The sequence below is a fragment of the Amblyomma mixtum genome, chromosome 2 (genome assembly GCF_055824585.1).
Source record: "Amblyomma mixtum isolate Tamu chromosome 2, ASM5582458v1, whole genome shotgun sequence".
Taxonomy (NCBI): domain Eukaryota; kingdom Metazoa; phylum Arthropoda; class Arachnida; order Ixodida; family Ixodidae; genus Amblyomma; species Amblyomma mixtum.
In genome coordinates, this window is record NC_143013.1 from 265475398 (window position 1) to 265488761 (window position 13364).

Genomic DNA, 13364 nt, shown 5'->3' on the forward strand with positions numbered 1-13364 from the left:
TATATATATATATATATATATATATATATATATATATATATCGCGAAGTGTACGCTTCGTTAAAGGAAACATTTATTCGACTCGACTTTTCGAAGTCACCTGAAGAAGATCGGTCTGCCGATCGAAACGTCGAGTCGAATAAATATGTTTCCTTTAACGAAGCGTACAGTTCGCTATATATATATATATATATATATATAGCGCCATGGTTCACAGCTAACCACAGTTAAGCTTTCCATGCAGCGGCTCACAACCACAATCAGCGATAGCCGCAGTTGAATTAGGTGTAGTTAAGGTTTCTCGTTCAATAGCGCTATAAAAGTTCGCATACAGGGGAGACCAGGTCCTTAATAAAACAGGTTGTTGTGGGGCTAGTTGGTGATGCATTTCTCTTCCTGAAATTAAACAGCGATCCATATTTAGTCAAACACACAGAAAGATATGACAGGACGGGCGCTGCGTTTGTCTGTGTGTGTTTCTGTGTATTCGTCTAAATACTTATCGCTGTTTAATTTCAGGAAGAAATTCTAGGTGCACCTGTGGGTACAACGTTTTGTTGCCCTCACTCGCACGCTTATACTTTGCGGCGTCACCGAACTTTTGTCTGTTTACGCGCCTCTTAGAAACCCTCGTTTGTTCCGCAGACGCAACGTCTTCTCTCTCGGGCGTCTCCGGCGTAGCGTGACGACTTTCGCAGATCGCCCACAAAGCGTGTACTCGTCGCTCGGCTGAATGGAAAGGCGAGCGCGAACCTATATCGGGATGAAAGAAAGGAGATGTAAGAAAGGCAGGACTCTGAGACAGGCTTCTCCTTCTACCAGGATCTGCGATGGGGGATGGCCCAGCCCCATCCGCGCTGTAACTCGATGACACGGAAAGTCTCTCGACGAGATGCATCTGTCAGTCGAGCGTGCATTCTTACGCCGAGATCGAGAGAGAGAGAGAGGGCGGGAACTCGGGCGCGTGCAGAACTAGCTACTACGCACGCATAGACAACAGAGTAGCATACAGTACATGCATGCAGGACTCGCGGCGACTGTTACCCATAATCCCCGCTGAAAGGTTTTCCCGCGCTACCTCGGGCGCTGTCGCCAGGGGTATATAAGAACGCACGCGCTAGATCCACGCGTCCGCGTAAAATGCGAGCTCCGCGGCCTTTTTTATGTGTTTAGCACGTCGTGTTGCCTCGATGCCCGCCGGTCAATATTTCGCGCGCCCTGCTCCCTTTCACACTGTCAGTTGAATAGCGCTACACTCGTAGCAGCGTGCGCGCTTATAAAGCTGGGCGCCGGCTCAACAATATGAAAATGGCCACGCGTCCGTGTTCGCCGCCAGGGGCAGGCTCTCCCCGGAGGCGTATATTGGAAGCTGCCGTCGTCTCGTCCACCCCTGTCCCCCCTTGGGGAGCAGCCGGCCGCTCCTGTCCGCGCTGAGTGCTGCTGCTGCTCGCGGTGTGCTTCGAAGGACAGAAAGTGAGGGCGAGCACGCGTGTATCGATTGCTATTGGATTCCCATCGGAGCCCTCAGCCTCTGTCCCTGCTGCCGATGCTATGCGCCCTTGCAGTTGGGCTGCTCTTCGGGTTCTGCTCGCCGCTGCGCACTGTAGAGAAGGAGGGCAGGTGTCCGTCCCGGCGTTGTTGCGCAGATGACTAGAGCCGTGCCGCTGATGATGGCAGAGCGGTTTGACTGCCCCCCCCCCCCCCCCCCCCCCCCCCCCCCGCCCTTCCGCAGAGGGAGGCATGCAGTCAGTCGCCCGATTGGATGGAGGAAATGGAAGAGCGGAATGATTGTCGTGGGGAGGGGGAACAGAGGGGGAGGGAGGTGGCTTCTCTAGGCCCCCGTCTTTGCGCTGTCCGTGCACTCGAGGGGTGTTGAATGACTTGTGCCTCGCTGGCAATAAATTTCGTAAATTGATGGAATTGAAATGGGTTGCACTTGCTACACGTTTAAATTAAAATGTTCACAACGACATCTATCTAGTACTGGAGCTCCGGAGCCCAGCAGCTGTGGGTTTTGGGCCGTTGGTTCTAATTTTGGCACTTTTTTTTTTTTGCCCGTATGATCCCACTTCAGCCAACTCCAGGGGATTCTCGCGATGGTACCGGTACAGAGATGTCGCAGTGAAGAACGTAAGGGGTGGCAGCTGGGACAGAACAGGGTTAACTGGAGAGATGTGGGAAAGGTCCTTGTCTAGATTGATGATGATGATGATGAACGGGAAGTATGAAAGGGTGTACGTCGTCTGAACGGTTCTTCCTGGTAACGTAGTTGCATTTGTTTCCGGTGGGAGACAAAGGTAACAGATAGTAGGACTGTAAAATTGATACAGGGCCAGCAACACTGCCTTTCCCGCAAGAGCGCGACGCTTTTGAGAACACGTACTGTCGGGGACAAAAGTCTCCGGACCACGTGTTTCTCAAACGCAGCTTATAGCTCTACTATCAGGCAGCGGCTGGAGACCGCACTTGTGGAGATGAAAGAACAAAAATTTGACTTTTACCTGCACAAGTGTGGTCTCCAGCCGCCGACTAACAGCAGAGCTCTCGGCTTCGTTAGAGGAACACGTGGTCCGGAGACTTTTGTCCCCGACTGTACTTCCTGGGTTGGTGAAACGCAGCGCACACACTTCGGTTCCTGCATGCGTGAAGCAGCACAAAACTCGCTTTGACGTGTCCTGCTGCTACTACAAGCAGCAGAGGCGTGTACGGGTAAAAATAAAAAAAAAATACATATTAAGCGATATCCTGCACAAGTCATCGAAAGAGAGCGGGCCTTGCAAGTGACGAAGGGCTTCGTCTTTTCTCCGCGCTATTTTCTATACAAGCTGATTTCTTTTTTACCGATAGAGCTTCCGCTTTTTCTCTTTGATTCACCCTTGCTCCTTGTGACTCTCCGGTCCCTGTGGGAGATCGTTTAAAACGTCGCCGCCACTTGTCCGCGCAATACGTCATACCGGCCGTCGGGGAGCGTGAGAAGAAGAAAAAGAAAGAAGTGTATCAAACAAATGGTACTATGAAGGAAAACCAAAGGGGGGAAAAAAAACACAGATGCGAGCTCATCGAAAAGGGGGAGAAATCGGACGCACGCAGTGGAGCTGCGACAACGGCTGCGGCTTCCCCGGCTAAGATGAAGCGTAAATGAACAAGGAGCGGTCGTCGTAATAGCCGCTCCTCCTCTTTCTCCTCATCTTTCTATTCTTGTTTGAGAGATGCAGAAAAAAGGAGAGAGCGAAAGAAGCTAAAAGAAAAGAAGAAATCGGAACGAGAGAGTGAAGGGTTGACGAAATGGCGAAGAAGCAGAGGCCTAAAACAAACGCACAAGAAAGGAATAAAAACGCGAGGCGTAAAGGGGAAGCCTGAAGTGCCGCCCCTTCGGTCGCTTCTTTTCTTCATTGACGCGGGTTGAAAGCAAAAAAAAACAACAGAAAGAAAACATTCTCCCCCTCCTCTCATCGAAGTGCGGGATAAAAACAAAAGAGAAAAAGAAACATGAATGGAAGGAATCATCACGCTGAACAACAGAGCGTGTGGGGACTTTACGGCCGCGCGGGAAGTTTAAAATAAAAAAAGGTAGAAACAGATGCGAAGGAAGCGTAAAGACGGGAAGGGAACTAAGAGGCGAAAATAATGTGTACGCTTGGCGACGGCCGGGGTACGTGGTTCATTTCGTGGAAGTTTCGTTTCTTTTTCTGTTTTTATTTTTTGCTTTTGATTGTATTCTTTTACCCCAGATATGAAATTGGATGGAGCAGCGGAGAGACGCGGCCGGCGTAGAGCATTAACATGAACCGTGGAGGTCGGCTGCCTTCGCTATAGGAGGAGACGAAAGAGCTGGCAAAAAAAAAAAAAAATCGACGGTATGAAAGAGAAGGAAATTAAAGGAAGGAACGATTGCGGCGTTGGCTTGCTTGGAAGGAGGAGAGAGTGCAAATTTATGAGGGCGAGAGTGGGTGTTGAGGAGAGAAAGAGAGAGAGGGCCCAGCTCGACGATCAAAAGAAAACGCTCGCTTTCGCCCGGACGCGCGCTGTTATAAAAACACAGGGGGGAGGAGGGGGAGGACGAGCTAACGAAGAGGACAGCGTGTGGGCCGCTTTCTCATCTTCTCTTGTTTCGCCGTATATATGTATATTAGGCACATTTATGCGTGGTGTTGGTTCGTGCGTTGCATACGTATGGAGTGGCGTTCTTTTCCTCGACTGTTTTGAATATGTATTTCGCTGTTTTGGTATACACTTCATTCTCGGCGTCCGCGTGCATGCTGTTCTCGTTTCCCTCACCTCCTCTCACCCCTCACCCTCTGCCACTGAGGATCAGACAGGATCGTTACATGTCCTCCTCCTCTCGGCCATCGTGTTACTTGTCGTCAAATGCGGCATGTTGTCCGCTTCGTGCTTTTGGACGCCAAAGAGAGGGGTGACACTGTGTGTGTAGTACTGTGCGTGTGCGTGCGTGACGCACTTAGTCTCTGCGCGGCATCCTTGCTGATTCATCATAGCTTGATGCGAGCAATTATGAGGCGCCGGCTATGCCCTTGTCAGGTATATGCCGCGTGACACTGTGTACACCGTAATTCTCGACACGGTGCATCAACAGCTGCAGCAGCGGGGCTGCCAGCGTCACTGAAATAGTTAGAAGCGTCCGGGAGGCTGCAACGGCGTGTTCGACTAAGACTGCGAAATTCTGGCGACGCTCACTCAGCGGCGTTCGCGCGTATCTCCTTCGAGTTTCGATATACAGCTCGCTGATAGCGTGTTGTAAAATTGTCGTTTCAAAAAACGAAAAGAAAAGGTGTACCAGCGCGAACCAAAAGGTGCAGTGCAGCGTGCGGGCAGGCCTGGTGATATCGTGCAGAAAACGAGGGACGACATTTCTGTGAAGTCGCGTGCGTCTATACGTAGACTCTTGTTTTTACGTGCGGTATATAGGCTTATGCCTTCGGCTTTTCTACACTCATCGATCGGGACAAATATAGGTGCGAGACGCGTGTACGATGCGGCCCGGCTGATTTTTCCTGGCGAACATTGGAGTCCTGGGAGACTTGGCACCGGCATATTGACCAGTATACCATTCCTTTGACAGGAACTGCGTTATCCACAGAAGACTGTCATCTGTTATTACTAAAAAAAAAAAATAATCAAATCGCGAATTGTTTACGCTCTGATGAGTAACACACTGAAGTCAGCGATAGCTGTCGCCGCGCTGCTGCATGCCTTTTGCTAATGTGTAAGGCCTACTGATTTAGTGGGAACCTTGGATTACCAGAGTGATCGCAGCGGCGGCATGGTCACGTGACCAGTCACGTGACTGCACATATCGGATTTTGGCTGTCCGTGCGCTGTGTATCCGCCGAGGTCTCCGATATCAGCTGACACTGTGAGCGTAAAAGAAAAATGGAAAGAAGGCGGGGTTAAGGAAGACGGTCGAAGCCATCGCAGGCTTCGTCTCTCGGCGGCGCGTTTCATGCCGTGGACTCATAACGCGCTGACACTGATGATGTATCGCCTGCCCCGTCCCCCTTTTCATAAAGGGATCGGCGGAGAGGAAGCCGTGCTTTTTCTGGGGCACAAAGGATCTCGCGCAACAAAAGAAGCTCCTCTGCGCAAGAATGCCTCGCAGTTTTTCTTACAGGAAGCTTTTTTCTTGTCATTCGCCATCTCGCTTGTTTTTTTTTTTTTTTTGTTCTAATCGTTTCTTGCGTGTTAGTTCTGCGGTTCTGATCGGTGTGCGTTCTGCGTTTGACGGCGCGTTCCTTTCTACGTATATTCTCCTTTCGGTAAATCCTTCAACTCTGTTCTGTCTTTACTCATTCGCAGGCTGAACTCACTCACTCACTCGACTCACTTAATTACTTGACTCTCTCACTCGACTCACTAACTCTCGACTCACTCAGTCACTCACTCGACTCACTCACCCACTCACTCGGCTCTCTTAATTACTCGACTCTCTCACTCGACTCACTTACTCTCGACTCACTCAGTCACTCGCTCACTCGACTCACTCACTCACTCATTCACTTACTCGGTTCACTGAATTACTCGACTCTCTCACTCGAATCACTTACTCACTCTCGACTAACTCACTCACTCAGTCATGCACTCGACTCACTCACTCGGCTCACTTAATTACTCGACTCTCTCACTCCACTTACTCACTGTCGACTCACTCAGTCACTCACCCACTCACTCGGCTCACTTAATTACTCGACTCTCTCACTTACTCACTCTCGACTAACTCACTCACTCAGTCACTCACTCGGCTCACTTAATTACTTGACTCTCTCAGTCCACTCACTCACTCTCGACTCACTCAGTCACTCCCTCACTCGACTCGCTCACTCACCCACTCATTCGGCTGACTTAATTACTCGACTCTCTTACTCCACTCACTCACTCTCGACTCACACAGTCACTCACTTGACTCACTCACTCACCCACTCATTCGGCTCACTTAATTGCTCGACTCTCTCGCTCGACTCACGCACTCACTCACTCGACTCGCTCACTCATTCGCAATAGATAAAACACGCTCGTTCACTCGTTCATGCTCGATAAATGAAGCTCACACCTCCTACTCACGCAATACGGCCTTATGCATTCACCATGAGGCCCCGTCGCCAGCGATGCCAAACGCACCAATCCTTGAACACCGTCTTCGTGCAGCGTGCACATGGCTCCTGTTGTACCTCGATCGTCGGTCCTCGCGCTGCACGGAATCGGCATCGGTTGGTGAAGAAGGCTAAGTGCATCAAAGGAGCCCTTATGCTTTCGCTGTTCTCGCTCTATTCACCGCTGGTATATAGAGGCTCTCCTGATCCAGTGTGCTTGGCATCCGTAAAAGCGCGATCGATGATGTGCAGCAGTTCCTGACAGCGCCGCAAAGATGGCGCTTCCACTCTTCTTTACCTATAGCTGTACAATCTCGGTGTGCTGGGAAGCTGGACCTTTTTGGTGATCGGCAGAGGTTTTATCTATTTATTTATTTGTTCATTACTCCTTTTTTTGTTCTTCCTTTCTTTCTTTTCCCAGTCTTCCCCAACAACGTAGTGTACTGCCGCCAACTGCAGCTTCCTCGCATCCCTCAGACACTGTAGTAGGATCCAACTCAAGAACGAAGCGGCTGTCCCCATCAAAGGACCTCCTTCCGGCTAATGGCGTCGGCTGATCCTCATGACCCTGCTAGCGTGACAATGCAGGCAGATAAGAGGGGATAGTCCCCTCCCTCTACCCTTATAAAAATGGCCTATAGACAGTTTATAGACTTCTTATAGACTCTATTGCCTTCCTATAGATATTTTTGTTGTTCATAATCCACAGACATTCTATAGACGAATGTCTTCTGAAAGTGTGCGGCCATAAATCTATAGATTTTCTATAGACTGTCTAAAGGATTTGTATTGCCTGTAGACTATTCTCTAGGATTTCTGTTTAGACACTCTATAGACTGTAAAGTCTATGGAGAGTCAATAGACTGTCCAAATAAATTTTTTGTAAGGGTATGGCCGTGAATAGACTTCTCCCTGCATTGTCACGCAAGCAGGGTCATGAGAACCGGCCGACGCCATTAGATGCAAGGGGGTCCTTTGACAGGGAAAAAGCTGCTTCGTTCTGGAGTTGCATCCGCTTGGGTGACGTCATTTCCGTAGAACGCTGAGAGGACAGGTGACAGCAGTCAGAGGGGAAACACAGGCGCTGCTTTACAATGGCTGCTCGCCAACAAGCTCCAAGAAAAGGAGTCGGGGGCAGGGCACACTTCGCAGCACGCGTTGCTGCCTCTCGGTGTTCGAGAGCGCTCTTATCTCTGAGTGCTTTGCCCTTCTTTCTCCTCTCTCTCTCTTTTATTATCAGTCTCGCATTGTCTGCTGTTACCGGGTACGTGCTCTGCTGCAGAGATCTTGAGCGCTCCAATATGTAGCTGAACATGTAACGCATCTCCGTTGTTTCTTTTTTTTTTATTGCAGGACAGTCGAGCTTTGATTCCTTCTCGTATATTCGAAGCTGAAAGGTCGTGGAATTTCACCTACACGCCTGCATAAGAATGTATAAGGGATGTGTGGCAATGCACAGCAAACAAATAAAATTTAAAAAATGCAATAAATTCAAGCAGTTCACAGGATTTTTCCTGCACTCCTTTCACGTATTTGTTTATAAATGTAAACTAAACATTTCATGAGCTTAGATTTGATTATAGATTTGAAGTATAACCGAAGGCTTCTTGGTACTTCTTTTCTTCTCGTTTCTGGTATCCCTGTGAAAGGAACGCGAACGATTTTCCAGCCTGCGTGAATCCTTCCGTGTCACATCGAATTGTTTTACACGCATCGACATAGGCGGGAACTGTCGGTCCGAAAATACAGAGCACTGTAACGTAAACGTTTTACGCGTGCGCAAACTCTATAGTCTGATACAACTTAAAAGAAAAAACGCGTTTGGTAACAATGCATGGGCCAAGGTCCGCGGCTTCCTGTGTTTCCCCGCTGGCCAATCTCAACAATTTACGAAATCAGCTTTTTTAATGTCGAGCTATGTCAGACAAGAAGGAAGCATCAACATTCTTGAGCTTATAAGTTCGCCGGATCGTTAGATTCTTTTTTAGGTAAGAAAACTTAACTGCGGACTAATTTTCGTCGCGAGTGAATTCGGTGTGCCGGTCACTGCAGTCTTAAGTTGTTGGTTGGTTTGGTTGGTTTATGGGGTTTAACGTCCCAAAGCGACTAAGGCTATGAGAGACGCCGTAGTGGAAGGCTCCGGAAATTTCGACCACCTGGGGTTCTTTAACGTGCACTGACATCGCACAGTACACGGGCCTCTAGAATTTCTCCTCCAAAGAAATTCCAGCCGCCGCGGCCGGGATCGAACCCGCGTCTTTTGGGTCAGCAGCCGAGCACCATAGCCACTGAGCCACCGCGGCGGCAAGTCTTAAGTTGTATGGTACTAAATACTGGGCACCTTTTTTTTTAGTAGATGGTCGAAAGTTTTAACGAATAGCGCCTTTGAGGTAAAGGGGAGCTTGTTGTGGCATAGTATTAGCAATGCTAGCAGACGTCAGGAAAACAGGCTAATCATGCTAACTAGTTCGTAAAGTGATTAACTTAATTATAACAGTTAACTTTTGAACTATCATCGATAGGCACTTGATTGCAATTAGGGATTTGTAGCCTGCCGTTAGTAATAGCCGTATCAGTTTTTGGAATTTCGAAAACGCGATAACCCTCGCCGCTGTGGCTGAACTGATTCTGGCTACATCATGCCAAAATAAGCGTGCGCCGCACTTTCGAGAAGCATGCTCACAAGACAACCGCTCCAGTGCATGTAACTAGTCGATCGACATAGCCATTTTTTTGTCGAGCCAGAGCGCCGAGGGTGATTGCGTTTTTGGAATTCTAAAACTATAAGGAACGACCGGCTACAATTCCTTAATTGCGACAGAGTCCCTATCAGTAATTGTTAAAAGTTAACTATTAACATTTAGGTAACCAATTTTCCAGGCAATATGATTCGCCTATTTTTTGACGTCCGCCAACACTGGTATTACTCTGCCGCAAAAAAAAAAAAATCTCTTTACCTCAAAAACGCAATTTTATAGAAAGTTGGAATTGCTAAAAGAAAAAAAAAAAACTGCAGGTATATATGCATCACACACCTACGTACCATTTTGAGCGCCACAGCACTGAAACGTGAAATTCAAAAGAACCGCTCCTTCGTGTTTTTAAAGGCAAAATAGCAGGAGGTGAAGGAACTGCGCTTATGTAACCCGGGGCAGAGCAAGGAGGCCCCGATGCGTGCCCTTTGATGGAACCGCGGCGTATAATGCTTGCCCGTGATGCCTGAATGGACGCGGTACACTCTCGTCTAATACACTGCGCCGGGGCGGTGTATAGTATACGGAGGTTCTGCAGCAGCAGAGTGTGCGTTTGTGTCTATATGAGGTACCGCACTGTGGAGCAGCCTCCGTAATCGCTCGGCGTAGACGTATATATCGGCAGGTGTACCCGAGGGAAAGATAAATATGGGCGCCTGCGGGGTCGTTCGTGTGTGCCTGCCACTGCTTTTCGCCGGCCGTCTTTGACCCCCCCCCCCCCCCCCCCCCTTTGGCGTACGGAAAAGGAAAGAGCCTGTTCCCCCCGCGACTATTGGAGTTCTTCTCGGGATCGTAGCGGCACTCTTGTGTCTGCCGCCGCGGCGCGAGGTTCATTTGCATGCCTTTTTGTTTTATCTTCTTCCCCTGCCCGACAAAGAGGAAAGGGGGGGGGGGGGGGGGATGTGCCCGGGCCCACGCTTTTAAGTTCCGCCGTCTTTCCTTTGCATTTGAGCTTTTGCCTCGGTAGCCTTGTGTATACGATATACTACTAAGTGTACCGTAGGGCAGAGTCGGCGTTTTTCTTTTTCAAGGCTGCTTTTGCGTTCCTTTATATTTCTTCCCTCTGTGAAGTTCATAGTCAGAGTTGTTTGCCTTCGTTTAGAGAACGCGATCCGGGCGCTTGGCTCTTTTCTTTGTCTTTTTTAAAAGTCTTTGAGGTGCGGTCGTTTAGCGCTTTTATTTTTTTTCCCCCTTGAGTTTCTTCCTTTTTAAGGTTTCGGTGTGTGGCAAGGGCTCGGGTTTGCCCCCTCCTGCTTTTTCTTGCCCCTCCACCGAGCAACCGCGGCGGTTAGCCTAATTGTTTTAATTGCCGCCTATTCTGTATGCGGGTTGTGTTTCTTTTTTTTTTTGCGTTTCCACTTCAGCCCCGCGCGCATGCGCGCGCCGCGTCTCGTATAACAGCCTCACCTCCTGCTTTTGCCGGGTTACCTGTTTACCTTTGTACGGCATGCAAGTTGCTGGTTCTGCGCAGAATTTAAAAGGAGGCGGTTTTTTGCTAACGTGCATCTTTTCATTTTTTTTTTTTAATTTTCGCAGGATACTTGAAGAACGCGACGAGGCTGGGATAACTTGCGCCAACATCCAGTGCTTCCCAACGAATAAGGTGAGTACCCGTCGTGTCAAGGTTTCAGCGCTGGCCCGGCATGCAGGCCGACCACCGAGCTTGGCGATCGAGTTACCGTAATCAGCGAGTTTACCTTTCTTACGCGTCTCTAGTCATCGCGACGTAATTCGGTAGCTGACGATCAAGCGAGTGGAGGGGTGAGCGACCTTATCAACCCACGGCGCCTTCGCTAAAGGCAGCGTTGGAAGGCCGGTTTCCATGGCAACGGTGTCGTTCATGGCCTGTGTGGATGGGGCGATATGCTTCTTGAGGCTCAAGTCGGCGAGAGGAGAATTCGAGGGTCAGGAACCTGGAGACATACATTGGAGAGTTTTAGCTTAGCGCAGACGCGATAGAGTAGACGAATACTTACTGAACGCCTCTGCGCACGCGCAGTTGCTGGGGTGGGGTTGGGCCACTGCGCATGCGCGACAGGCATGCCGGCATCCGGCACACGTCTACACGTGTGCGCCTCCGCTGGGCGGAATCCAATGGCAGCAGGCGTCCGGTATATCGTCTCGTGTCTACCTTGATACGTTTCCGCTTCGCGAAAACTCTATATTGTGCAATCGTTAGGACAAGTTTACAGTGCGCGCGCGGAAGAAGAAATTTTGCTGCAGCGCTGCGCCTCAGCATACACGTCGCCTCATATACATGCAGGATTTGGCGCGATCGATTTGCCTGACTGCGCCAAGTATATATTTTTTTTTCGTATGCGTGCATCCCGTAAACTTTTGCTGCAGACTCTATACGTTTAATTTCTCCCCTCCTATTTTTCATTTGGGGAAAAATCTGCCGGAATGGCGTCGTTCGTATGGCGCCCTACACTTTCTCCAAGTTGCTTTTTGTGATTCTGTTTCAGGATTTAACGGGCTCGCGTCAATGCGCGCTGCGTTTCTCGGTAGCCAAGTGAATACTACCCTGTCTGCTATTTTGGCGTGACTGTGCAGACAGGAAGAACTTGAAATATTTTGGGGTGAGCAAACTCTGAAGTGGTCGAGTTCACGGAGTTGGAACTGGTTTGCGATTTAATATTTATATTGTGACAGTCGTCTACTCGTGAATGCTTTATTAGTCAACAGCGACTGTGCAGCATGTACGGCGACTGACGCCGAAACAAGCATGTACTGCAGAGAGGCATTCTCAAGGAGTCCGCTTTTTTTTCTTTCTTTACTTCTTAGTTGCGCCATGCTCATGATGGTTGCTGAAGAAATGCTTTTTTCGTGAGGCTTATAAGCTGTTTGGTCTCTTGAAAAAATCTTGTTTAACATTTGCGAATGTGACCCTGACGGTCGTTTCAGAAACCCTGCTCGCCAGCGACCAAGCGTCAGCGCTCCTCTAGAACAAGCAGGCTCTTTTGCGCGGAAACAAAGGACACTGGTGTTAACCGCGAACGATCCCGTGTTGCACTTTCGTCGTGTTCCCTTTCTCCTTTTTTTTCTTTTTACTGCACCTTTTATTTCTAGTGTTCGAGTCTGCGCGATGTGTAGCCGCAGCTGAACAGCGTCGACGCAAAATTGTCACCGTTCTCGCTGGGACATTTGAACCCCCAGGAGTAAGAAAAAAAAAAAACAGCAAGAAGAGACGTTGGAGGATATTGTTCGGAGTGAAAATAGAAGCAAAGCAGGGGGCGCTTTCGTGCCCCCTTTGCTGCTGCATGTAGAGAAGAAAATTGGAGGCGAATGAGAGAGGGGGAGGGGGTAGGTGAAGGGAAGCTCGGGCGGAGCGCAACGCGAAGCAAAGGGAAGGGAGGGCAAAAAAAAATTCTTGAAAGGCGGATCGATTGGCGGACAGGGTGCGTTCGGCGCTCCAGCAGTGCAGAGAGCTCCCGACCAAGCACCACGCTCTAAACACGGAACCACCTATATGGGAGTAAAAAGGGAGTTAGTTGTCCTGCAGCGCACACTCTTTTTTAAAGGGTGTGCGTTAGAGGAGAACTTTACTCCCTTTTTTACTCCTTCCTGTTTACAGTGCAGGCCTCGCCGCACTCTTGTCTGGCTGCTTTCGGTTTTGTTCAGATCTGCCCCGAAAAGGGTCCGACCCGCACGTCGCGTACAAGTCGGTGGGTCGTACGGTCGCCGGGGCCAGCAGGCAGGAAGATTGGGGTGTGAATGTTAAATGACCGATGTCCCACTATGGGTTGTCTACTTTGGCCGGGGGAGCGCCTTCACTGGAATGGACGCGATCGCGCCATGTTAGGACTACTTCAGATGCGACCGAAAACTCGCACGCACGCACGCACACACAAAGGACAAGTAGACGGATGGACACAATGATTTACCATGCTTTATTTTTGCGCATTTCAGACCTTGTATATATGATATGCAGTATACGGATAGGCCTATTGGTCAGTGTTTGAAGAGGAAGGCGTCCTGGAATGCTGGAGGCAGTTCGGTGTGCCCAC

The 13364-nt window shown here is 49.5% G+C and overlaps 1 protein-coding gene across 11 annotated transcripts in view; it reads left to right on the forward strand.

Moving 5' to 3' along the window:
- The window catches only part of LOC149363870 (uncharacterized), a 234178-nt gene that overhangs the window by 59764 nt on the left and 161050 nt on the right, over window positions 1–13364 (forward strand). For all 11 annotated transcript variants that reach the window (XM_089573838.1, XM_089573836.1, XM_089573844.1 and 8 more), the window contains exon 2: window positions 10894–10960. The gene's annotated coding sequence lies outside the window, so the exon portion shown is untranslated. The remainder of the gene's footprint in view (window positions 1–10893; window positions 10961–13364) is intronic.